Source organism: Ambystoma mexicanum, chromosome 3p (genome assembly GCF_040938575.1).
Source record: "Ambystoma mexicanum isolate Mex_15411 chromosome 3p, UKY_AmexF1_1, whole genome shotgun sequence".
In the NCBI taxonomy this organism is placed as follows: domain Eukaryota; kingdom Metazoa; phylum Chordata; class Amphibia; order Caudata; family Ambystomatidae; genus Ambystoma; species Ambystoma mexicanum.
Genome location: NC_090925.1, coordinates 1,039,969,376 through 1,039,994,391, shown reverse-complemented (window position 1 = coordinate 1,039,994,391; position 25,016 = coordinate 1,039,969,376). Strand labels below are relative to the sequence as shown.

Here is a 25,016-nt window from a genome sequence, read left to right as displayed (position 1 = left end):
CATCTGCACAGTCCAGTCTCTTTTGTTCAATAAACTTCACCTCTCCTCTTTTTGGACCATTCAACGTGTACCGGATCATTTTGCTCTTCGAGTTCTTGTCTTTTATCATCTTCTGTGTTTTTATGTAAGCATCTTCATATGGGATCGTTCTTTTGGACATCCATCGCAGGGTTGCCCACTTCCCTTCAAATTGTCCTCTTATCATGCATGCTGCTAGATGGCTAAGCACGTTTGCACCGTGTGTAGGTATTGCTCTTGCTATAAATGTTCTGGCATTGCTCATGGCATAAGGGATGAGAGAACATACATAGCAGCTCTCATCTCACATTCCTCTCCTCACCTAACTCATGTGTTGGTACCATAGGTTGTTTTTTAAATGGGCTGGCTTCTCAAGATTTACATTTATATCCTGCTAATCATCTCCAGCATCCCCCCTAAACTGGTTAATATGTTTGGAAATATCAGGGAAAATGTTAGGAATAGATATAGATGTGTCATTATTTGACACTCCATATATATTATAAAAAATCATTTGATGGAATGCTATAAGAATAAGGAAATAAAGAGAACGCATTGTACAAAACGTAGGAAATATTGCTAAATAATTCACATGCCATACTGTGTTTTGCGCATTAATCAGCCTTATCGTTAGCAATGTGTGTCCCACATAATGGAAGATACCAATTCTCCTTTATCAACATGTAATTCCTGTTACTCTTTAAAATAACTACACTTTTTTATAAAAAATAAATGTGTAACAGTGTTGCAATGATGATCCTGCGGATAATGGGGGCTGTCTAAGGATTTCCAAAAAAGGTGACAATATCAAAATTTTGTCTCACTAGAGCTGAAAAGGATCGAAGCATGTGTGTAAAAATAGCATACAGAAATGTGTGCAACGTTATAGGCAACAAAGTGTTGTGTGCTCTTCTTTTATTCAAAATATTGGGCCTCATGATAAGTGTGTCGGTTCAGAAACAACGGTGCCGGTAAGCTTACCGGCACCGTTGTTTCTGGACTGGCACACTACAACTCTGCCGAGCGGGTGCCCTCCTGCAAAGGTTTCATGGGAGCACCGGCACTCTTAGCAACGGTGCCCGTGCTCCCATGTTCCCATTCCCATAGAGTCCTATGGAACTCTATGGGAATGGGGACTAACAAAATTACCGGCACCTGACTTCACGGCCCCGGACTTGGAATAGCCCAGTGGCACCTGGAAGTCAGGTGTCAGTAATTTCTTACGGGTCTGGCGGCAACCCGCCAGTAGCACCGGCAGGGTTACTGCATGTGATGCTGGAAATGCATTGGAGGGACAGGGCCTCCATGTCCTTGTCCTGGAGTTCTTTTATCATGTGTGTTCTGTGTTATTTTCTGCACAGGAGTCCATTTGGGACGCTTGGCAGTGCAGCTCTTCCTCTTTTTGTTTTGGTGAACAGACCCTTGGGATACCTTTATGGCACCCATGGGTGGGGTACAACCCTGTGCCCCCAGAGCAGAGTATGGACTGGTGGCAGCTCCATGCTGGATTTGACAGGTGCTCAGAGGATCCTCCATTTTGGGATACCCAGGCCCTGCCGTTGGAATCAGTTGATTCCTGATAGGAGACAAGATGGCCCTGCGGCCTCTTGCTTTCTATTGCCTGTTACCTTTTTTTCCCAAAGTCCTGGGAAGCCCTGACTCTGTACTTTCCCCTGACTGGCTGTTGGGTGGAAGTTCCATATATGGGATTTTGAGGAAGTCCAGGCCAGTTTGGCTGGAGCCTTACCAGTGACTGTATGTTGTGGGTACACCCTTGAAATGGGACCTAGGTGAATGGAGTGTGTGACCAATATGCATTTCATGTTATATGTGTCTGGTTTCTGGTATGTGACACAAAGACGGAGACAGCCCTGCCCGAAACTGGTATGAATGCAGTGTGGAGTGCTGAATAGCAGCGTGGTTTTCCCAATCCACATTCCTTGTGAGTGCCTGGAGGGAGAAGAATAGCCTGAATGCACTGTGAGCCTGATTGCATGCCTGCCTGCCTTCCTGCCTGCCTGAATGCCCTTCTAAGGGATTGGTTTCCTAAGTGTGACCCAGCAGAATTAATGAGAGACCAAAGAGTATATCTGGGGACCTCTCACTTATGGAAATTATTGAGAAGCTGAATTTGAAACTTGCGGCTTATCCTTGAAGCCCAGCTGGAAGAAGAAGATTTGCTGCTGCATTTGCTTCAACCTGATGCAAAAGCTGTCGAGTTTGTTGAGGAATGATCCGAGAGAGGACCTGGCTACGAGACCTCTTACCGAGCTATGAGGGAACATTGTGCAGACCGCTAACCTTTGTCGAAGCGCCAGGGAAGCCAGCCTTTGAAAGACTGTCGACCGGAGTCAGGGTCCGCCGAGGAATCTCAAAGTAAGTACCTGGACATCGAGGCTATCAAAGTCCATTGCCGTCGAGCAAGGTTCGGAGGATTGCAGTAACCGCTGGAAGCCCGTCGAAGCAGTGTTGCCCAGAAGCAGGGACAGCTTGACACTGTGCCACCGAAGACCGGAGCTGCAACACTCCATTGCCTAAGAACACTTTGAATCAAGGACTCCCTTGCTCATCACAGTTGACCACTGTGTCCCGCCGGAGAAAGTCAAGGTCACTGATGAACCGAGGAGAATCCGCCGGTGGGTTTCCTGTCACCCGAAGACCACAAATACGCTGACGACCCGACGCCCTTGCTGGGCCAAAGTTCTTCATTGACTCTTTATGGCAACAAACTATCATCGCCGAGGTGCACCACACACCTCATCTTCGCAGGACGTCGACGACTGATCGTCGACGAGCACCACCAGGACCGAAGCTGCTGCCTCAATGCCATTGTTCACCTTTTCTTTGAGGGATCCGATGATCCATGGCTCCTGGCTTAAAGGGAGTTCACTTAAGAAGGATCAGTCGATGACCCGACGTTGAAATCTGCTACACCAGATGCATTGGGGTGGTAGAACAATTATAGGAGGAAATAAGACTCTGCTAAAACAATATATGCACTGGGCTTGTTTATTATCTTATTTACAGGTTTCCCAGGTGGGGGGATGGGATCCTCACACAGAACTGTGTCTAGGTAACAGTGCCAGTATTCTGCCAATTGCTTAACCAGCTTGTTTTCCTCCTCAAGTCTATTGTGGGTTCACTTTATTAATTGATTTGTATGCCATTTGAAACTGTCTACAGTTGATGCATTTTAATGGAGTCAAAGAGGTAATTGTGGTACCACATAGAGACTGTATATATTTATCATTTTACCATTGCCTGAGCACAAAGTGTGTTATTGTATGTGTACATAATCAAAACCTTATTTATATAAAGAACTGTGTTTTCACTAACATAGTGTTTGGACATTCCTTTGTGGGTGCTCTTGGACTACACTGTACTTAAGAACCAGCATGCATCACCTCCTGAGAGCTTAAGCCTTGAATACTCGACCTTCGCTACCCTATACAGAATCTTGGCTGGGGTGCTCTGTGCTTCTACTTTGCCATATGGAGGGCAGGAGTGCAGATACCTCTCTCCAGTCTTTACACCGCTGGACCTGTAATGAGGCCCATTGTCTCTTTTTACCTTACAGGGATGAATTTGGGAACACTGAAAAGTTATTTGTTTCCCTTAAAACTCAGGAATGATAGCAATTCTGAATTGTTTTTATTTGATGACACCTGTTGGCTCTTGGTAGACGATCTGGTCTGCATACGCAGAACTTATTCTCTTGCTTCACTAATCAACGGTTGCCGGACGTGTACGGGTCTCTTCTTTCGAGAGCTTTACATCATTCAGATGCAGCCAAGCGCGTCTTCCTTGAATCTTCACGGCAGTGGGAGTGACCTCCTCTACCAGGTACAGTCCTTCATAACGGGGCTTATGTCAAGTGCGGACAAAACATTTGATGAGCACTTGGTCTCCAGGATACAAACTAGGTGGTTTCAACAATTCAGTAGGGTTCATCGCGTGGCTGTCTTCTTCAATCTTCTTCGACCATTCCCTCTGATTTTTGATCTGTTGGGATATAAAAGAAACACTAGTGGTCATATTTGTCAAATAATCATGCATCTCATCCCCTAATGTTTTTGCTACGCTATGGGCATCAGTTTTTATTTGAGTGGGAGGAGCAAGGGGTACTCTCATGTGGCGTCCAGTCACCAACTCATGAGGAGTCAGGTGGTGATCTTAGCCAGGCTGGTTTCTTAATGCAAATAGGGCAAGGGGTAGGCTAAATAGCCATCCCTTCTTCAAAGTCATCTTTATCTTTGCTATCCTCTCTTTGAGGAGTTAACATGATCAAAAATATAATATGCCTGTGGGTGAGAAGGAGATGAAAACGTATGCTTTATGTCTAATAGAAAAGTTATTTCCTCAAATATCTAATTTACAAAATTCGGCATATTATCAGAATGTAGGACTTCACATACACCCTATCTAGGCAATACCTTACGTACGAGAAACTTGGCAGGACGTGTGGCATTGGGGTGCGTGCATGGGCCTGCCTCAATTAATCGAGAAAAGGGACTCACTACTACTAAAATATATGTAGCCATTGCATGTTTGCAACATACCACACAATCTATATGTGGATGCTGAAAAGGACCATTGGGACGGGGGATTGCTCATCCACTGTACGCAAGGTATTCCCTGCTGTGAATTTCTGACAAACAATACAGTTCACAATAAATTGTGCAACATGTTCTAATAAATTTGGCAAAAACCAGTCTTCTGCGATCATGGCAGCAAGACTCTCTCTGGCTATATGCTAAGTATAGTGAAGCTGTTCCAGCACAACTTTCAATAATGCTAAAGGCATAACTGGCTTTCCAGTACTATTTTGTCTCAAGATAGCCTTGGTGGGGGATAAAGAGCATCCCTGTATTTTCCATAAATCTTGTTCTTCTTGTGGAGCACAACCTTGCAGCTCAATTAACTGTACAATGGATAACACATTAAAGCCTTCTTTCATCATCATGCATCATTTTGACATTTGCTTAACACTTTCTACTTCAAAAGTAGAAATGTTGTGAAAATATGCTGTTCTTTTTGCTTCAATGTCTGCAGCTTAGTTACATAGACAAATCATGTCTGCCCTCTTAGTATGGGCTGTGCACTTCACCACAGCGATAGCCAATGGTGGCTTTAGTACCTTAATAAGTTTGTCCAATAGCGACACATGTTGCACTGGTGTGCTGTCTGCGTGGAGGAAACCCCTCTTTTTCCAGCGTGACAATCCTGTGTGTACGGTTGACGTCACATAGGTGGAGTCAGAGTTCACTGTCACTTCCGCATCCTCATATCTCTGAAATGTGGCGATAAGCACCATTAATTCTGCAGCCTGTGCTGCACAATGTGAAGGCTATCTTGCACTTGTTACTACTTCAAATTCACCATTCTGTTTTAACTTCACTACTGCCGATCCTGTTTGTCTTTCCTGTTATTTGATCAATTTTCAAAGAACCATCAATTAATAGAATTTCCCCCCTGCAAGAGCGTTTTCTTTAACGTGGGGAATATCATCATAAAACTCATTATACGTTGTGCGATCACGTACAATAGCTTATCACTGGTTCTGCTATGAATGTCACTGGACTCACTACTCTACATCTAACAATTTTGATTGTTGCGTTTGAAATAATTACTTCATATTCTGATGTTCTTTGTGTAGTCAACGTGCTATTGGACATGTCCAAAATGGTGAATAAGGCATGCTCGACGTATAACCTCATTGAGCACCCCATTGTTTTTTGTAATACTTGAAACTTATTCAATTGCAAATGCAGCAGCTGCTTATGCGTCAGTCCTTTTAGTAGTCTAATATATGTACTGTAATAAAAAACCCAGGCCCTACAATAATTACATAGGCCTACAAATTGCTGCATTTCCCTCACTGTCTCAGGACTTAGAGTTTTCATAATTGCTTCTGCTCACTCAGGTGTCACCTTTCTCCCTTGGCCTTGGAAATAGAAGACATACTGAGTAACAAAGTTTCTGTTTGGTTACAAACATATCCTTGGTACACCAATCTTTAATGCTTTGGATAACTCTTCTGGAGTCTTCAAGATCCAGTTCTTCTTTCTTTGATTCATCAGAAAGTTCCAAAAATTAAAGGAAACATGTGTAGTTGCATTCTTCGTTGAGTTCTCCTGGGTATAAAGAGTCAAAAATAAACCTATTGGATTGAGAGACTCAACTCTTTCTTTCCATCTTTGACCCATTAACAACACAATAAGAATAACATTTGAGCTCTATGGATGGTATATTGTAAGAATTGAAATCATCTATTACCATATCTCTGAACATTGACTGTGATCAGCGACATGTAAGAAAGAAGGAGGTTACAATGTAAAGCAAAGTGCATGCTTTTACCATTGATTTAACATTATATTTGGTTTATTATTGTATATCATTGTTGTAGAGAAATGTTTGCTCCAACCGAATTGGTTCCAACAAAATATGAATATGACATGATGACATGTAAAAACAATAACAATCAGCAATAGCTACACTTGTAAGCAAATTGTAATTACAGATCGTTACATTAACAAAACACATTCAAAATGGCCACCGGCACACAATGACATCATCACGTTGATGACGTCACGTCATTGCGTGCCGACGCCATTTTGAAAAGTATAAAGACAGACAGGGCTACCAGCAACGCGCATCTGCGTGAGCGAGGTGCCCTGATGTCTCAGAATTGGCCAGAATGAGGTAAGATTCCCTATTTAGGGAGAAGAAACGTTATCCTTTTGATATTTACTCATGGAGCTATACACTAAGGGACAACACTTAGAACATTGAATATCTTTTGTTACGCAGGTTGGCAAGCAAAAAAAGAAAAAAAGGGAAGAAAGCAAATAGACCAACATCAAGGTGGGAGTTGAATAAAATGCCAATCAATATATTGAGAAATGTAGAAACAGAATAAGAACGTTGCAGAATGAAATTAGAGCAGGTGTTTTTGTTTAACCCTCATACAGATTCGGAAGGGTAGGTCCCCAAAAGCAGATAATAATATCTTTGGATTTACCATCCAAAATACAGAATAGAAGCACAAGGCCAACAAGTCAAAGAAAACTGCACATACAGGTATTATCAGTAATGATGTGAAAAATTAAAAGTTTTTCAAAACAGTACCAGATAAATAGAAATACATGCTTTATTTTATTTTTACTATTTAGTTACTCTTATTTGGTGATTTCTTTGTAACAGTCCCTGTATAAGGTCAAGTGAATGACCAAAATGCATTGGACAAACAAGCAATTATTGCAGCAAGCCTATTACAAAATAATTTCAAACTAATAAAAAAAATTACAATTGAACTCTCATAAAGTCTTGAAGTACCTTTATATGAACAAGCATAAATATTATACAACAAAAAGTAAGGAACAACCAATAGTGGGATACCACGTGGGTCCTTCCAGCCGGCTGGGACAACCAACCCAGCCACACACTTGTTATCCCTTTCCTCACCATCAAGATCTAATTTGCTTAGAGACAGCGTTCTATGCTTGTTAATCATTATGTCATCCGATCTAGTTCTTGTTCCTCTCAGTGGAGATCCTTCAATAATCCCTCTGGTCTCATAACCATCTTTATTCCACATCTGCCTATAATTCCCCAAACCTTTTCTCTATGCCTTCTGCCTCATGCTCATCAGCCCATGTCAGTGCTCCAGGTATCTAGTGAAGCTCCCTGCAGGCTGTTGCGGCCTTCTTCTTTCCTCCCATTGTTCTCTTTCTTTAACTGCTATTACACATCTATTAACAATATGATCTATTTCTTCATCCCTTTGTCCTTTACTCCTCATTTCCTTCTTCTCTTCCTCTTCCCTTCTTCTCTGTAACCTACTTTCTTTTAATCTCTGTGCTTCTATTTCCTCATGTTTCTTCTCCTCCCCATCTTATCTCTCTCTCTCATTTACCTGATCTTCATACCTTCTTCGTTTTTTCCTTTTGTTTCCTCTCTTTTTCCTTGTCACCTTTGTATGCCCTTTGTCATTCCTTTTCCTTTCTTTCCTGTCTTCTCTTTTTTGACATCATCAATACCCTTTCCGTCCAATTTGAGTAATATTTATCCTCCCATCCACTCCTTCTGGACAATTGCTGCTTCACTGGCCCTAGAGTTCTTTCCTTTCTCTATTAGTTTGTCCCTTCTCTCATTATGCTCCTCATATTTACTACATCCAGACATATATTTGCATTCTTTAATTTTACTTTCTTCTGTACTATCTTCACTACTATAAGCAAGGGGTGTATATATCAGATTATTATACTACGCTACTGCTTTTAACACCTTTAGAGGATCAAATCCCTGTTTCTCAGTGGTTGTACTATTGTCTTCACAAGGAAAAAGAGGGGCCGAGGGCACTGTACCTTCCACTTCATGCTGATTAAGCATCCACTCCTTCTCGGGTGGGTCTCTTTCTCGCTCTGATACATTTTCCATAGCTTTAAAATAGCCAACCTTTTTTTGTAACCTTTTCCATGTACATTCAGCATGTACGTATGTTGTCATGTGTTGCAATACTGTTCTTCATAGGGAACCCTCTTGAAACCAAGGCATGAACACTTGGTCAGCTGTGCCTTTTACCCATTCAGCATGATATTTTCTAACATTAGGTGTGTACCTAGGTAATGTTTTGCACAAGTGTAGAAGAGGAGTGTCCTCCATGATGTGTAAGGAAGGCTGGTATCAAAGTAAGACAGACACAAGTCATCACAGTTCAAGGGTTTTTATTGAACTTTATCAGGGGTGTGAAAAATGCCTATTTAAACCTAAATCTGAGATGGAAGTAAGCTACGACTATCAAATAATAATACAGATACTAGATAGTCGTATCTAGTCAAATAAAAAGTGATTATACTAAAAAATAACTATTGCCAATCCTTACCACTATGCTACAAAATATTGTGGGATAATGTTTGCAAAAAGAAAGAAGTGTTCACAAAATGATAAATCAGGATGTTTAGGCATTGGGCCTCCCTTCCACAGGTTTTTAGCAGAGGACAACGCGGGTCACTCAAGCACAACACACTCGTGGGCTTCTTTGATACAAGGTCACAGTTTCAGCAACATCAGGGCCTTCTGTGCCCAAGTCTCTTTTGTGCAAAGTCTCTTGCCTCAGAGTATCTGATGTACCACAAACAACAAAGAAAAGTTCCTTTCTCAATATTCACATCAGGTGATTTACTCTTCACCCTGGATCCCTCGCAGCCGGGCTCCGATCCTTCTTTCACCATTAGCTTCCCTCAGTCGGGTTCAGACTAACTTCAATTTTTGGGCATCCCTCAGTCGGGTTCACATTTGCCTCAACAATCTTCTCGGGTGTCTTTCCTCATTCAGGATCCCCCTCTTCCGGGATCAGACCCCTTTTCTACAATTAGTCCCCCTCAGCCGGGCTCAGACCAATTTCAGTTTCTAGACAATCGAAATCTTTCAAATATGCACAGGATTTAACGTAAGCCGCTGCAGGACCACTTTTATTAGACAGTTCAATACTTCTTCCCCGTTCAGGGGAATGGGCACCAAACAGAGACCTTTGAATGAGCACCTGCATAGTGCAGGACCACTCTGTACCTGGTACCTATCTTGGTTTTTCTCAAAGTTCAATTGTATCCAAGTTCTCTTTCTTCATACAATGTTGCCGCTTGCAACATTGAGCATAACACATTCCAGTCTGCTATCAGTTTCTCTAACTCACTGGCAGTGCTGAACTCATTTGCATTACTTTGCTGTCGGAGTCAAGGACAGTACCAAAGGGCAATTGCTTCTCCCCGCCTTGGCTATCAATGTGGGAGGGCCCAGTGTACCTTTGACACATTCTACACCGTTTGTCAGCTGCAATGCCCGGTCTTATGTTTTGTTTCCTTGAGGCTTCTTGAAAGTTGCAGTTCTGTGTTGAAAAGGGCAAGGGTAATTCCCCCCTTGTCATCCTCTCTGATCTCACTGCCTTTCTTCTCGGTTTAACCTGCCGTCTCAGACTTGCTGCTTCCTCATGCGTTTTGCCTTGCTCAGAGTGTACTTTTGTGCTCCGCCTTTTATCCGTGTGGGGAAGTCTGATGGAAGTCAGGTGTGTGTAATTATCAGTAATTGCCTGACACTGACTGACTCTTGTGTTTGGACATGTCAGGTATACGGCTCTGATGTTAGTCCGTTGTTGCTCACGACGAACTGTCCGTGAAAAAATGTTTGTGTCGGAAAAGGGGGAGGGTTGAGATTCTAGGTATCGTACCTGCTAGGATGGGAAAAAAGTGTAATAAGGAAGGGAATAGCATGTTTCACCCTTCGGTGTCCCACTCCCACTCCCGAAGACCCCCATCCAGTTGATCTTCCTGCTCTGGTCCCCCCCAGGAACTGGATCCAATAGCAATGGCCGTGTCCTGGCAATCTCACTGACAGATCCCCAGGGACTAGCGGGTAAGACACCTTCAGGTTTCTCACAGATGACAAATCATTTTTAACTGTCAATACTTACCAGACCTTTTCTTCTGCTATTACTTCAATTGATATTATATCAACGCTATTCTTTCCTTTTTTCACAATACTTCAAATACCACAACAATCAATTTGTGCAACCACCATCAATCGCAGCCCATTAATCAAAAATGATTCTTCAAACAATTTCCAAGCCTTTGCTTCTTTGTTACAGTTCTATTGATTCTCACTGTCCTGCTGTTTTATTATTGACAATCTAAGAATCTTATTTTGCTATATTTCTTCCCTCAACTGTTATCCTCCTATGATTGGCCCCAATCGCTTCTTTTTAGGGTATGATAAACGGTAAAATTATTACTATTGTTCTATATTTTCAGTCTACAACCTAAATTATCACAACTAACAAAAATGTGTGTCTTATTTAAACAAATCAAATTCTTATACTAACATATTCATAACCTCAAACAAATGTGCACAACAATTTCTACGATTGTCTTTTTTACTCTCTCTAGTAAAAGTATCTGATCTCCATTTTACTTCATTTTGGAGTGTGAAACGCATCCTTCCTTGGCCTTGCAGCAGGAATCCCCTACCTTAATACTGCATTTTGGAGTGTGATACGTTTCCTTCTATCTCCTTGACAATAGGTATCTAGGTATTGTTTCTCGCTAAACAAATCTTGTTACATTTCCCCACTATTTATATTTACACAAGCAATACAATCCCTGCCCTTTTATTTGTCACTTTCGATGCTCTACTTACATCCGTTGCTCAGTTCGAGCCCTTTGGTATTGACTTTTCCCCAACCGACCACTTTGCCTTCGTGGTGCGCTTGTGGGGACAGGATTTTTTTCAAAGAGGCACATTCTAACCATCTCAATTTACACGCGTGATATTTCAACTTTCCACAGGAAACTCAGCAATCTTCCGGTTGATGGTGACATAAAAAATCAGAGAGTCTGGATCTGAACCATCCGCACCGCTACCACATGTGGCACTGGAGCGTTCCAAGTGCCGAATGGGATTATCAGAATAAATTATCTCAGGCCCAAATAACCAGACAGACACAAGGAATATGGCAAAATACTATTTTATTATCAGTTAAATAAAGTAGGGAAACCTGGCGAACAGATTGCAGTTCACACACTCTCCATGCATTTCGGTTACACAAAAGGTTTTAAAGCTCGACATACATCAGCTATGATGTTATCCTATGTGGCTAACCGTAAAAACCAACTAGGTGATGCCATTGGTTAGGGGACATGTAAACATTTAGTTTGTATAAGTGCTAGTATCATCGTTGGATGCCTCTTATCTGGTAGGCACGCCTTGAACCACAACTAACTACATAAAATACAGATAATAACGGAATACCAGCATCAGATAGGCCAGTGTAACAATGTATGGTCCACCATTACATAGACCCTCATGATTGGTTGACACCATCTTACCAATCTTAGACATTGGGCTCGTTAGCAGCACGTAAACAACTAAACCCAGCTGGAAGGGAACAACGTCAGACAACTGCCTTTCTTAGCTAAATAGCCTACCATCTCTCATCAGTTAGGCCCTAAGACAGGGCTTCTTATTTGTAGTTGATCTTGCTGACTTTTCTCTTCCTCAGAACCTTAAAGGGAGGGAAGGTGCATTGCTATCTTCGTCTGGAGCTTTATGAATAGGCCTTGTTTTCCAGTCCTGAATCACGTATGAGGAGACCATGATATTCTCCATTTTGCCTTTCTATTTAGTACTATTTTATTCAATTATATTGGGTGCTATTACCCTTCTTGGCCTCTGGAGACTTGGTTGCTCCATCCTGCATGAGCTTTCGGCATCTTTAATTGAACAATACTTAGCACTCGCAACTGTTCACTCCTTTACTTAATCTAATAGAAATACGTTCTACATACATGGCTTATCTTCTTTGACTCCTTTCGAGCCATGTAGTTGCTCTTGCTGTGGCATCCTTGATTCTGAGTCAACCAAATATCCTTTGTTCTTGCATGAATTTGTATTCCAGTGCCTGTCAGCATTTCAGCCTTGTTTTCCATTTTCGTTTTCTTAGCATGGCTGCTTTACTCGCATTCTATTTCCTACTTTAGCACGCTTCTATGTTGCCTTATCTACCTTGCATTTCTGCATATACCTATCCCTTGTCACTTGTCTTCGTAGTGTATATAGTTTTCCTTTTCATTTGCATATATGTTTACTTCGTTGCTTTAATTACATCTTCATTCTTTAGCTATCCATACATAGATTTATGTGCATCCACGTATCGTCTCTCTTTAGTGGCGTCACTTGACATCTGTCAGGCTTTACTCATAGTCCTTCTGTCTAGTGGTGTCTGCAGAGTCTTGTCTACCGCATCAGTTCGAGGGTACATTCGATACGGTTGTCTGAGTGCATAACATCTCTCATACCTTCGATGTGGTATTTGGATGATACCAGGTGTCAAACACAGTGCTTTCATGCTGTTCTTCCAGTATGGCAGAGGTGAGGGGGTGGGCTCTATAAATGATATGTACATCTGTTTCTCTACACTAACATCAGAAAAGCACACTCTAGCAGAGGATAAGATAGGTACTCACATGCCAATCATTGACACTGTAATACAAACATGTACAGGGACGCACCAGTGTCAGAAACTTGAATGCCACCAGGAAAGAGAATGCACTACTACAGCTAAACACACCCTAACCGACATGTCATCTTCATAGCACTGAAAGGTGGTGCAGAGAGCAGCAATGCGGTGGGCAAGGAATGCCAGGTATTGGTTGAACAGCCAGGGAGATTATGGGGAACACCACAGGTAGAAAGTGAGATAGAGGAAAGGAAGGCCCCAAGTTGGACCTGGAAGGGTCGATCAGAGGGGAAAGCAGTCAGCCAAGCCAGGGCCTGCACGGTGATACCCAGGTTATCACGGAGATGGTTGAGTAGGGTGGCATAGTTGACCATGTCAAAGAAAGAAGAGAGATCGGGTAGGATGAGGACAGAAGGCATGTTAGCATCAAAGTTGGAGAGCAGGTCTTCACAGATGTTCAGGAGAGCAGTTTCCATGCTTCTGGCAGCTCTAAAGCCAGACTGATGGTCGTGGAGACAACAAACAGAGTCAGTGTGAAGATTAAGCTGGGAGATGGACAGCTTTTCCAGGAGTTTGCCCAGGAAAGGAGTGATGGAGATCGGGCGATAGTTAGCTGTGCATGAGGGGTCGGCTGTGGGTTTCTTCAGAAAAGGACGCACAAGGGAGTGCTTCAGAGGGGAGGAGGAGAGGGAGGATCTGGAGGCGAAGGAGTTGTTGCAGAAGTCGTCCAGAGTAGGAGCAAGGGTGTCAAGGTGGTCCTTGAAGGTTTTAGACGAACAGGGAAGAACCTGTTTTGATGAGACGGTCATAGATAGGACTTGGCTGGAAACCTTGTCAGGGGAGAACAGAGGAAAGGAAGAGAAAGAGGGAGGGGAGATGGTTGCAGGAGGGTCAGAGTATGCAAAGACAGAAGGGGGAGAATTAAGCTGGGAGATGACCAGCTTTTAAAGCTGACTTCCCACATCAACTGAATTTCAAGGGTTTTGTTGTGTTAAATCTGCTCAATTTAACTACACGTTAACTAAAGTTTTTTTTAGTGAATGTGTATATAGTCATTTGCAGGTATGCCTCTTGCTTCACCACAGACTTTACCCATCTCTGCTGCAATCATCTCTGCCATCTGTTTCCCCACTGGTATTTCTGACCGGTAAGGCAGATTCTGGACACACTGTGGCTGAAAAGCTATTCTGTGTGTGGATGTATGGCAGTGGCAATCCTATTAGCAGCAGCAATGCCAACCATCATGGTAGTGGGTCATCATCCTCACTTCCCTCTGGAAGTCTGCTGCTGGGCATTGCACATATAACCCAGCTTCTCCACTATTACATACATGGTCTATATGGCCTTTGCTGCTAGGCCTAACCTGGTTGCTGAATCCCTAGGTACCCTACCCTAGAGTGGCAAGGATAGATTTAAGGCCTTCTTCCCAGTCTGTGTAGTGGTTTATTTGGTGCCTGACTTGGCACGCAGCTGTGTGTCTCTGGGTTCAAGAAGAGGGTCTCAGTTGGGATAGGTGTTGCACCTACAAACCTTGACTCCTGCAGCAGAAATGGCCCTTCAAGGTAGACTGCTATGCTAGCCCCAACCTGGGTGCTTACTTAAGCCTCTGCTGCTGTGGCTGGTCCTGCTAATACAGACGCCTCTTCAAATCACATCCACCCACCCATCCATTCCCAGGAAATGGCATGTCAGGATCCATTTTCTCATAGTTGACATCTTAAGCAGTAGAATCTGTGTGAGAGAGGGAAAAGTCAATGTTATATGCGTTACATGGTATTTGTTTAACTGTGATGCTCACAATTAAAAAATGCGAATGAATTATCATGCAATTAATGTTGACCAGTCAAAATAGAATATTCAGCAAAACATGCTTGTTTTGTAGGATGCAATGAAAGCGAAGGGGAATGTAAAGGTGTGTGTGTGCATGTTTGTTGAAATGGACTATAATAAACTGTGCAACTTGTATTTCATTATTCTATAAGGAAATGATACACACAAAGATATTACAAATCACATGCATTGTCTAGTATATTTATGAACACAACACACATATTGGCAGATTGGCATTATGAGGAAAAACAATGTAAAGAGCACATTCCTGTTACATGGGACATCATTTATCTCATGTAGATATTACACTCTGTGAACCTAAGCTGTGAACTTTGGCTCATCTGAATGCTTGTTTAAGTGTCAGATCTCTTGAAAGCAGGAATGTATACCCCATCATATTCACTTTAATGAAGTCATTTAAAAGGCTAATGGGACATGTGACTTTCCTTGAAGGCAAAGGCCTTGTTGTCCAAGTACAAACATATACTAAGTGTGAGCGTTATATTGGAAATTCCACTCAAATCCATGTAATTGCATTTTTAGGCTGATCAAAAGTTCAATAAGTTAATTGTCTGATGGATCAGTTAGTGCATTCTTATTAGTGTATGCCTCAAACACGCCCTGACCTCTGACCCTGGCGGAGCAATAGGGCTGTATGAAGGATATATCTATTTTGTTAAAGCTGCCTATTAAATTGGTCCTTTGTTCAAAGACAGCAGATGGCTCTGTGGCTATGAGGGGCAAGGCACTTATGCAATTCAAGCAAACATTGGACAGCAAAATGTACAACAGAAAAATGTTATGTTAAGTGACCAGGAGAAATACATGTTTAATTCTAACACTGGAGCCCTTGGTCACTTTAAAAAAACGGATACACATTCATATTCAGTGCAAAACAAGAACCACATGCATATTAAAATGATATTTTAAAATGTTTGAATTATGATACATTTGCATATTTTAATAACTGTTTTGCTTGCATTGACAAAAACATAATATATGTTTTAGGATTCAGAATAGTCTTGCACATCTTAATATATAATTTGTATCACCTGTCTATAATTGGAATTGTAAGAAAAATATGCATTCCAATCCAATTTTGATTCCTCACTCCTGAGGGGAGGGCTAACTCATAGCTAATACATCTACTTATGACAACAAATTCAATGAGCTAACAAAAGCAAGGAGTAGGATCCTGAGGGAGTGAGTATGTAAAGGGAACTTGCTCTATCAAATGATTTTGAATGTGTGGCGTTTGGTGGGTATTTAATACCCAAACACAGAGGAAGAGAGGAGAGTTTTGGGAGGAACGAAAAGCAAGAGAGCCCAGGCGACAGGGGAGGAGCAGATTGGGGGCTCTAACTTGAAGCAGCTGATAGAAATTCTCTTTAAGAAGGCTTTTTCCAGATGGGACTGAATGTCGAGGCCTTTCCCAATGCAGAACCAGATTATCTGTGAGGGATTTTAGGAGCATGTACTAAGAAAGAGCTTATTTGGTGATGCAGCCTGAAGCCGGTGATGTCCCCATCTGTCCTTTGAAAGAGAAACCAAAAGTGATTACAATAATCCCAGAGGAAGTACACAAATGTCCCAATAATTTATTAAATCTCAGATAGCACCTAAACATATTGTGGGGGTTCCTTGTCTACAAGCTATATCACTGAAATGCAGACTAGAGTACAAGGTGTATATGCATTATGATCAATACGTATCATTGGAACCCTTGGTAGATTCACCAAAATACATCGTTTCTACAGCAATGTGGGGTCTTTGGAGGTCTTAGCTATCCTAAACTGAAATGTTGAATGTTAAGCCTTCATTATTATGTTGGTCAAGGTCAATAATGTAATTGAAATCTAGTCCTTAATTTACACGTTGAACTGGGGTGTTGTGAGGTTGGAGCTGATTCCTTGGCACCAATGGGATAGTTAGGTGCTAGTGTACCGACAATTCAAAAATAAACAGAATTCCTGATCCCCAGCATTTAAATAAGATACACAATTCCAACCAATTCAACCCTACAAAGATCAACACTAGTGTCCACAATATGTTGTCTAGGAACTGATAGTGTTTCACAGATAGTGTCCAACATTTTAGATTTAATTAACCCAAGAATCAGAGAACCACATGTTAGAGTAAATGGTTTTCTCTGATGCCAATACTTGTCAATGGTTTCAAAGAAAGCTAAGACAATGTCTTCGGTTTATTTGAAGAATTGTTTGATCAATGCCAATTTGAGCATCTATATTGCGAACTATATCATCTTATTATCCAGAATAGTCATTCTTATTTGTTAGTATGTGTTGTAGTAAAAACATTAGCTAGCCAATAGCAGGCAATTTTGCATTGTTCTTTCTGTATACAAGATGCTTGTATTTGATGTATTGTGTGGGGCATCACTAGCATTTAAAGTTAGAAGACCAGCTTTAATTCCTAGATGTATTGTTTTAAATAAAAGGAAAAATTAATTAATGTTGAAACAGCCTTATTGTGAAGTGGGATTGTTGTAAGGGGGATTGGTATTAAATTAGATGTATTCATTTTTTACCTACACACTGTGCCTGCCAGGTTTACTCACAGCGGAACACAGCCGATTGGTCAGCCATGTCTACATCTCTGGAGCACCTGCACCAGAGGTGGAAGCCGGCCCTAATTGTTCTAAGGACCATTGTTAAAAGGCCCAGTCTGACCCACGGCCTGCATCCAAACCCCCAGCTCCACTCGTGAGAGGGCAGGAGCCCTCTCACCTGCTTCGAGCACACCACAACTGAGAAGCGTGGCCCCGGAGGACTTCCCCAGCACCAAAAGTGAGAAGAGAGAGCTGTACTGAATCTGCTCTCTCTCATCCTGCATCAGCAATCACCTTGTGCCTGTGATCATCCACTGCTGAAGTCCTCGCATACAGTCCACACACGGCATCTGCAAGAGCCACCATTGCGCCTTTGTTTATTGCTGCCATAGCAACCATCAAAATGGCCGCTGCACCACCTCGACGCCTGTAAAACACACTGATCAGAGCTAATTATTCTAAGGCCCGTTGTTAAAAGGACCAGTCTGAACCAGTCCGAGACGCTGAGTGCCATCGGCCAGACGCACTGCCCCTCGCACTAACTATCCTAAGACTTGTACACTGTGAGCCTGAATTATCAATCCATTTCAGTCAAAACTTCAAACGCCCCGAGGACTTCTAGCACATCTTCCTGTTCCAACTACTACCTCATGGTAAGCACTAAGCACCTGAACAGCATTGTTAACATTAACCTATGCTCAATGTTGCACGTGCTGTGCCATTGTAATGATCTGTGAGAAACATGCCATTTACCGTACTACACACTGGCCCATGCCCTCCTAGTGTGACGCTCTGTGCACTACAATAGTGGGGAACACCCTGACTTCCTTCTGCTAACCTATATCTAAATCTGTATTGCTTTTTGCCATATCCACTACCAAGCACTGTACATGCAGTCGCCTTTGTCTCACTACACCTTGTGTAACTGCTGAACATTCATTTTACCAGCCTAATTGCGCAACCCCAAATTGGTGTACACTCATGCTGCTAATGTTAATGCTGCTTGCAGCTTAATTGCGTATCCCCATTTTGGTGTACATTCATGCTGCTAATGTTACTGCTGTTTGCATAGTTACTTTCATTTCGCCCCACGCATGTCAGCCTCGTCCTGCACCTAACAACTCGACCTGCCTACCATCACTGCCCACATAACACAACACGGCTGCAGCATCAGCCCATCTGCACCAACATAGCTCTCAACCATTTCTGTTGCAAAGGCGGGTGAAATCACCCGATTTTGTTTTTGCCGGGTGAGACGCCCATTGAAATGAATGGGCGTGCACGAGGCTTGGCGGGTGAGTCAGCCCTTTACAAGGCGGGTGACACCCGCCAAAAGCGTGTGAGTTGAGAGCTATGACATACAGCATGCCGACCCCAGCCACATATCCCAGGCTAGCTACCCAAATGTGCACTATACTCTCTACTCTCACCTATTCACCTACTCACTCATCTAAAACCCCGACCATTGCCCACACCCTGGCCTCCTCAGCAGGCACATATGCCTATTTAGGTAATGGCCTTACCCGCCTAGGGTACCCTCACCACCACCCGCTCCCTTGTCCCACCCCCTTCCATCCGAACCTCATACCCCCCACCACCCGAACCTTACCCTCCACTCCGACCACTATCAACATGACCACCAGCCCAGCCTGACCATCCCCCATTTAGGCCAAAATAGAATCTCTCACCTCAGATCTAGGACCTTCACTCTTACCACCCTGTCCATACCCAATCCAGGGTCACCCAATCTCAACAGACAACCAGATCACACATGAAGAAAGCCTATCTGCCTCCTCAATCCACTCCACCCCGCTGGGACACATCCACCACAGCCGCCACCTGCGACGGAAAGCCACGCAGCACTCCGCACTGGCCCACAAACACCCAGACTGGTCGCACCTGCCCTTCCCACTCGCAACCGACCCACCACTCGCACCTCGCAGAAGCCTACATCTAATGCCACCAACAACAAGCACAAAACCAGCCAACTGACATCCCAAGCACCCTTGCAACCAACACAACCACTAAACCACTCTCGCAGAACCGGAACCCGCAACACCATCAAGCAGGATTCTCACATCCTCAAGGCACACAATAAACTACCCCATCTATTTAACTGAGCCCTCATAAATGCACACTCACTCCCAGCCCACACCCTCGGCATTCAAGACCTCATTACCTCCAACAACCTCAACCTACTAGCCATCAGTGAAACTTGGCTCCACGAAGCATCTGGCCCTGCCCTTTCACTCGCCCTCCCTCTGGCTATACCATCTTTAGACAAGATCGCTCCCAAAGCGCAAAGGCAGGGGAGTCGCCTTGATTGTCAAAGACTCCATCCTCATCAGAAAGGTAGAGAAAACCACCAGAAACAACTGTGACCACTTATTCCTCAAGCTTAACCCATCCCCAAAGTGCACCGGCTCCTTACACATAGTTTACCGCCCTCCAGGACCCATATCTGACTTCCAAGCCTCCCTGACCCACCTTCTTTCAGATAACCTAAGAAATTCCACCCAGACCATCCTCCTAGGCGAACCCAAACCTTGGCCTGAATGACCAAAAAGATCAGGCAGCCAAAAATCTGAACAAAGCACTCAAAAAGCAGGGTTCAAACAAGTCAGCTCAGACCCCATGCATATCAAAGGACACACCCTTGATTGGAAAGCCCAGCACAATTGCCAAATCACCATACAAGCTAACCTACCCTTGCCCTGGACTGATCACCACGCCATCCTCTTCAATATCACCACATCCATTACAGCCCACCACCCTACTATCCCCCTCCTGCCTACTCGCACCAGAAGTGTCTGCCAATTAACCAAAGAGAGACTCCTACCACACACCGCAGTCCCTGCCTTAAGACCACCCTTCTGTAACATAACCAGAATCACTCATCCAAACGTTTACGTAGTATCTGTTGCGTATGTTTAAGCGCCCTGATGCCCGTGGGCTACCGGCGCTCTACAAAAACTAAATACATACATACATACATACAACACTATCATCTCCCAAGCCATTGACACCATTGCCCCACTCACTCTCAGAAAAGCCAAGCGTACTAAACACGCCAATGCCTGGTTCACCCCTGAACTCCTCGAACTGCGGAAAAAAAGGGAAGCACTTTCCAAACGGAAAGCAACCCCCTGCCATGACAATAAAAGCAAATTCAACAGAATTTCCAAAATATACAAAAAATACATGCCTGAAGCGAAAGCAACCTCATTTAATGCCAGGATAGACTCAGCAAGCTCCAACACCAAAGAGATTTTCTCCATCTTCAGAGAGCTAGAAACATCCTCACCCCCACATCCCCCCAAGTCATTGATAAGGATCAAGCATGGTGCAACAATCTCCAAAATGCCATGCTCAGCAAACTCGACCTTTTGCATAAAAAAATCCAAACTAGCCAACAAGCCCTCAACAACCCAGTACCCCACATCCCGACCTTCAAAACCCACACTGACACCCCAGAGAATTTCCCCATATTCTCCTTCAGAGAAGTCACCGAAAAGGAAGTCTTAGCACTCATGAAGTCCATCAAACCATCGAATTGCAAAGGTGACATCTGCCCAGCCAAACCCATTAATGAATGCGCACCCACCCTTGCCCCCTTCCTCACGGCCTTCATCAACACCTCGTTCTCAACAGGCACAGTTCCAACATCTCTCAAAGAAGCATGGGTCTGCCCCCTTTTTAAGAAAACATCACTAGATCCCTCCACCCCAGGCAATTACAGGCCCATCACCACTGCCCCCTTTCTCCTTAGGATAATAGACAAAGCAGCCTACTTGCAAGACCAGCAGTTCCTCGAAACCAATAACCTTGTTGGCCTCCGACAGCGGGGTTTCTGCTCCCGTCAAGGAACTGAGACAGCCCTATTAGACCTAAAAAACCAAATAGACGACATCAGAGACATGGGCAAACCAGCCCTGTTACTCCTCCTTGACGTCACAGCGGCCTTCGATCTCGTCGACCACGAGACCTTATGTAAATACTTATCTTCCTCCACACATTTCCCACCCATGGCCACAACATAGACCACCTCATTCCTCAAAGGCAGAGCCATGAGAGTGTTCCCCGATCTAGCCTCTGCACACCCCAACACCATTAAATGTGGAGTCCCTCAAGGCTCATGCATATCACCTACACTCTATAACATTTTTACAAGACCCCTTTTCTCCATCCCAGACGCGTTAGGCATCACGTATACCAATTACGCTGATGATGCACAGGTCCTTCTAACACTCACAGGCAACTACGAATCCAATTCCAAATCACTCAATTCCGTCTACTCTACAATCCAAACCTGGATGGCCCAAAACTGGCTCTGTCTCAATGGAGACAAAACAGAACTACTTATAGTTGGGACGCCATAAACCCTAAAAAAATTAGATAACCAATGCACAGTGTTTACCATTGATAACATCTAATCCCAGTCTCACAGGCTGTGAAAACATTTGGAGCATACCTAGACTCCAACCTTTCCATGACAAAGCAAGTCAACTCCATTTCCTCATACTGCACTTACTATTCCAAACTCATTAATGCAGCTAGACCCTACCTGACGAAGGCAAATTGCCTTACTATAGCCAGAGCTATAATCGTCTCGCGGCTACATTATTGTAATGCCCTCCTAGCAGGTACATCTACTAAGAACATAGACAAACTACAAACGGTCCAAAATAACGCTCTCGGGACGACTGCCACTATCATTCCCAGAAGAGACCATATCTCAGCCGACAGAAGACAAGTCCACTGGCTCCCCGTAAAAGAACGCATTCTCTTCAAAACACTCTCACTCACAAGTGTTTTCACCACACAGCACTGGACTATCTCTCACAGAGAATCACTAGAGCCACCACCGACAGACCTACCAGAACCCCTTGTGCCAACCTCCTCGTTGTGACCAAGGTCTTTAGAGCGCGGGCTGGAGGCTCAAGCTTCACATTCATTGCAGCAACTCAATGGAACACCCTTCCCCCTAGCCCGAGAAATATATCATCCCACCTAGCATTCCGCAAGGAAATCAAAACGCGTTTGTTTAATTAAAACGCCTGTTTCAAGCCTGCTTCATTTACGCTTGTAAACCTGATCATCACCTCTGTAACTTTCCACAACATCCCTATTGCAACCAGTATGCAACTCCATGTCATGCAATTACATTGCTACGCCCAATGTAACCAGTAAGCAATGCCGTACCATGTCGTAACAGTGCCTAGATGCCCATGGCTGTAAGTGCACTATATAAGTTCAAATAAATAAATAAAAACAGCACTTTGCCAATGCACACAGACGGTACAGTGGGATTTTTTGAAGTCTCATCTAGCTCTTTAGCTGCTATGCCAGGTCCATCGATGCTAACAATCGCAGCTTTGTGCAGGAACCCTGAATCTATCTCCTCTACAGCTGTGCAGTCACTTCCTGTGACTGGTCTCCCCTTGGGCAAAACAGAAAGGTGATGGCAGGAAGGGTTTGAATTAACCTAAACCACATGCATTGCTCCAGGCAACCCTCCAGATCACTGCTGTTCAGACTGGTACTTCATTACAGAAGGGAAGCAAGCCCGATTTGCAGGTGGCCCTTTCTCTTCTTTATTGGCATGGCAGGCTGAAAATCAATGGTGTGGAGGGTTGCTCAGAGCAATTGTCAGCTGCTAAGATTCATTCATTCCCTTCCAGCCATCAACTTTCAGTGTTTAAATTATTCCCCCGAGTGGATAGGGTATGCTCAGAGGTGAGTCCTAAACCTACTGTGCTAGAGACCAAAGCTATACCACACGGATGACTCATGATGCCCAACAGGGCGGCAACATTTCTGGGAGTGCTTGTGGGCTCGTGTAGAATGGATGTGACCTAGCAGTTCAGGTTGGATGTTGAGAAGTGGTTTGAGTGCTTCACATGTGATAAACCTCACAGTGGAGGAGGGTGGATTTTGTCTTTGTAGGTGTTGGATTTTGGTGGGGTTGAGTCCTGCAAGAGAGTTGGTGAGGTCTTCTAGAGTAATTGTCCTCAATTCTGTCCATCTTGATAGGTTGTGGGCTGGAATGAGTGGTTGTATGTGGTGTGTTTGGAGCTGCGACTTGCATTTGTCAGTGGATTGTAGCATTGTGGGTTCTGGCACAGGGTTGATGCAGCACTTCATGTCTTGGGAGATCACTCTGTTCTTGTTGAATGCTTCTAGGATAATTGTTGTGCAGTAGTGTGCTTTGGCTTTGTTGATTGTCCTGAATGTTGAACAATGGGTTTTCAGGGTGATCAGGTTTTTTTAAGCCAGGTAATTTTCTACAGAACATTTCTTGTCTGCGCATGGCACACTTACTGTCGATGAGTTCCTGTTCGTACTAAGGTGTGAGTGGTTTGCGGTTTATGTTTTTGAGTCAATATTTCAATGATGCATGGGTGTTGGTGGTCTCAGTTATGTTGTGGTTGATTGAGCTGTGTGCGATATTGACATTCGCTTAGGGGCCACATGTGGATGCCAAGGTGATTAGGCTTCCTACGTGTGAGTCCAGGGGGACGTTTTTACGAGTGGTCAGATTTCTTGGTTGGTTTGGGTTGACTGCCAGTGAGGGTAGGGTGTGTTGGAGTGTGATCGATACTGTTGTATCACGTGTTCAATTCAAAGTTAGGGGGGCACATCATGGCTCAAAAGGTGGTGAATATGTGGTCAAGTGTTTTGCCTTTGTTGCGGTTGGTTCTGTGGTGAGTTGCTTGATGCCAATCAAGCAGTTTGAATAATCTGTCAATCTTTTTCTTGGTAGTGTGGCACCAGGGCAGGTTGAGGCCTCAGGGGAAGCTTTTAGTTGTGTAGATGAGGGATGCTGTTGTGATAAGATCTGTGCTGTTGTCAAGAAAAGTATTTTTGGTTTGGGGTAGTCGGTAGATCACGTGGGAGGTAGTTGTCTGAGCATGGTTGAGCAGGAAGTGGCAAGTGAGAAGTTCTTTCTATGCAGGTATCATTGCTACTGAGTGTGCACACCCATTAGGTCCTTTAGGTAATAGTGAGACATTTACCAGTGTTCACTCTGCAGTACTTGTATTGGATGCTGTAGCCTGGTGGGAAGAGGGAAACCGGGACGGTGCAGAAATGGGGGTGTGACATCTCTGTGATAATAAAAAGTGTATCTATGTTGCACATGGTGATGAGGTCAGCAATATCTGCTCTATGTAGTACTGCAGAGAAAGCATTGATGAGCATGAGGTTGTGTCTGTGTTGTGGAGGTGGTGCTTGGGTGTGATGAGTGGGAAGTGGATGGGATTCTGTGCATTGAAGGTGTGTGGAAGCGAGGTGTAGACTGGATGTTAGCATGTGTAGGTGAGGGTGTGGTTGGGAAAATGAGTGTGATGTATGGAGCATATTTTGCTGACTTACCTGGGATGCATGAAGCATGGGATCAGGCCCTTTCCGGGTCCTAGCTTGAACTTCCTTCATAACAACATTAATGTTTGTGGGAAGCACCACCCAGAGTGCGTTCCTCACTGACTGCGATGCTGGCCCGTGGGCCAATCCGGTGTACCAGGGTGTCCTTGTGCTTGGCCATGTACACTACGACATGCTCCACCTCTGCTTGGCTAGCATTATTTGCCC

The 25,016-nt window shown here is 43.8% G+C and overlaps 1 long non-coding RNA gene across 2 annotated transcripts in view; it reads right to left on the bottom strand.

Annotated features, from left to right (window-relative positions):
* Window positions 1–11,535: 11,535 nt before the first annotated feature.
* LOC138581214 (uncharacterized) overlaps window positions 11,536–25,016 on the bottom strand; it is a 76,005-nt gene continuing 62,524 nt past the window's right edge. For both annotated transcript variants that reach the window (XR_011304474.1, XR_011304475.1), the window contains one exon: window positions 11,536–14,758. This is a non-coding gene — a long non-coding RNA (uncharacterized lncRNA). The remainder of the gene's footprint in view (window positions 14,759–25,016) is intronic.